The sequence below is a fragment of the Meleagris gallopavo genome, chromosome 4 (assembly GCF_000146605.3).
Source record: "Meleagris gallopavo isolate NT-WF06-2002-E0010 breed Aviagen turkey brand Nicholas breeding stock chromosome 4, Turkey_5.1, whole genome shotgun sequence".
Classification (NCBI taxonomy): Eukaryota; Metazoa; Chordata; class Aves; order Galliformes; family Phasianidae; genus Meleagris; species Meleagris gallopavo.
In genome coordinates, this window is record NC_015014.2 from 27,129,935 (window position 1) to 27,132,934 (window position 3,000).

The window sequence follows — 3,000 nt, forward strand, 5'->3', positions numbered from 1 at the left end:
GTTTATTTTTAATTTCAAATCTTGATTTTGAATTGATAAAGAGAAGCCCCAAGCAAAGCAACCGGAATGGCAATAGTCTGGAACATGATTTCATCTTCCCCACCTCATGAATTGCCTATCAAGTCAGGATACCATAAAGCTTAGCAGCCTGGGCTTGCTGCTGGAAGAACACGAACCCACCAAAGAATGTGAAGCTAGCAGGATTTGTCTGGTAAGGCTAGGATATGCTGCAAAGCAGTGGGTTAAGCAATTTGAGTGAACGAGGCAGGAGGCTCAGGAGTAACAGCTTGCTCCTGGGAATAAGAGCTGCAGTGTCAAACCAAGCGATCCTGCAGGAGAGCCAACCCCCATTTAGTCTTTCTCCCATCTTCCGTCTCTTGCATTGGAGCCCAGATACTCAGTAGCATTGTTTACTACCAATTATCCATTACCAACAGGAAAACAAGAAAGTCCTATGACTTACGATGAGCACCTAACACTAGTGTATTTCAATGGAAATTAATGACAGATAGTCTCACAAAATGAGGTAGACATACCACAGGGAATATCCCCATGCCTCTGTTGTACTGGATGCATCATTCTTGTAACAGTCAGGGCTATTCATTAACCAGTAACTAGCTGAAAAAATAAAATGTCTGTTAAAAAGCAGCACCAACTTTTAGAAAGTGCAGTTAAACTAAGACACAGCAAAATTTTAAGAGGAAAAAATCTATCTAGAAACTTCATCCTGAACTTCTACTTTAAATAACTGGTGCTCGTATTTTGTAGAGAGCTGCCAAAAAGTCCAGGCAAATTCTGATCGTGTTAAGAAAAAGAAAATGATGCATTTTCAGGAACAGCACAGATGAAGCTATGCAGCCTGTTCAGAAGAGAAGTTCTCAACCCGAGAGTTAATTTTGTGCTCCCTTCTATTTACAAACCCAAAGGATGCCCACAGAACTGTATGAGTGAAAGTCGTATTTTAAACGTGTTTCTAATTATGCTTGGAAGGAGGATCTGCTTTAAGAGTCATTCACACAAACTATTTCCATTTGTTAAAGCCATTATCCTGATTCTCTGACTACTCCCCCTGCACCCCACTGAAGAAAAAAAAAAACAACAAAGAACAATTTAAATGTATTGATGTGACAAATACCAGACTCCAAAACACAGACTTGAATGTACTTGAACAATGCACTTAAAACTCTCATCCCAGTACCTTACCTCTTTACTTGAACTTCCTGAGCTCATTCAAAATATAAGCACATGAAATTTGCAGACACAGGAAGAACTATCTAGCCCTCGTAAGAAGATAATAAATCACAATGTTAACTTTTTGCTTCCAGTGCAGCTCTCAGTGGTTGCTTCAGTGATCTGGATTTCAGCCCTGTCCCAGCCCTGACATATTCTGCTCCAGAACACACACAGAGATCAAAAAAGGTTTGCTTAAGATTCACAAAGAAGATAAAAAGTACAGTGAAGAGAAGTGCTCACTATCGTGTCTGAAAGGTCCAGAGGAAGGCACAAGAAGGCTTGGGGAGGGCTCCGACAGGACGGAGCAAAGGAACAAAACATCAGTTTTTAAATTCCTGAGAGAAATCATGTAAAGTATTAGTCAAACACATGTGGGTTTTATTTTTTTGAAATTTATGCTGTAAGAAGACTAGAAAGATATAAAAGAGAGAGAGAGGTATCTCTACCAAGGAGGTTCCCAAATGATGCTAATGCCAGCCTTTACAACGCACTGCCATTTGCAGAGGAAAATGTACAGGAAATGCTTTACCTTCAAAAAAAACCTGAATATGACTATCATCAGGAGGAGATCTAAAAGCAAGCAAACAAAACCAGCAGAACAGTCCAGCTGGCTACCCAGATCAAAGAGACAAAATTAACAAGCTCTCCATCTGACTGCTATGAAGTCATTGGTCAAGCCAAAGCTTGATTGCTGTATCCTTCCCAGCTCTTACCAGGTCTTCGCAGGGCCTCAGCAGATGCTCTCCTCTAGGATATTGTTTTGACCATCCATTCCTGCAATGCCCACTCTCACTTCTGCACAGCTGAACCCACACTGTTCAACAGCAGGGCAAACCTCACTCTGCACACCAAAGATACCCAAAAGAATACACCTAACTTCTCCTGAGCCTTGAATACAAGGAGAGCGAGCACTGAATTCCAGTAGATGTTCTCAAGTGATGCACGTGACCAGCAGTGAAGGAACAGCCCTTCATGGCAGAAGCCCTAGGCTGGCCCTCACTGCTGAACAGGCTGAGCGTCCTGAACACATTTTCCATGCATCTATTTGAACACAGACCTGACTTGCAGGCTCCGGGCAAGGCAGCACAGTACGTGGGGTGGAACCCACAGACTTCAAATGTTACTCAGTGCTTCCAGTCATGAGACAAACAAGTGGAGAGAGGAGGGATTCCTACGCAGATGACTGCAGAAGGCAGCATACCTTGCAGGAAGCAGCTCCCTTCTTTCAGCTCCATGACCTACTACAATCCAAGACAGATTCCCAAGAACTTGCTTTCTTGGTTGTCTCTCTCTCCCCGCTCTCAGGATGTAATTAAGGTTCAAAGAGAAGAAAGAAGGGGAACCAGCTCTGTGTCAGCGATTAGCTCAACATCCTGTTAATATCCACTCATAATCTCTCCCAGTCTCAGCATGTATCACCTGAGAACTCTTCCTGAAGAAGAAGCTTAAGGCATTTTATGAGACCCTAGGTAGATTAATTTCCCAGTGATTGCCTCAATGGGTTACCTATCTCCTCCATTTCTGGGTATACATTAAGTTACACAGGGAACAAATAACATCTCCTGTGAATATACAGCCAGGTACTACACACCCACAAGCCCCATCCTTCTCATACCAGACACTGTATCCCCCACATATGAAGACTATGAGCTCAGTTAGAACTGAGAAATCCTGTTTTCCTATGAACTAGGACATCCTTCATTTTATACATATAAAGCATAATACAGCAGCTAGAATGACCTCAAAAGCCTTATCCCATCTTTTTTT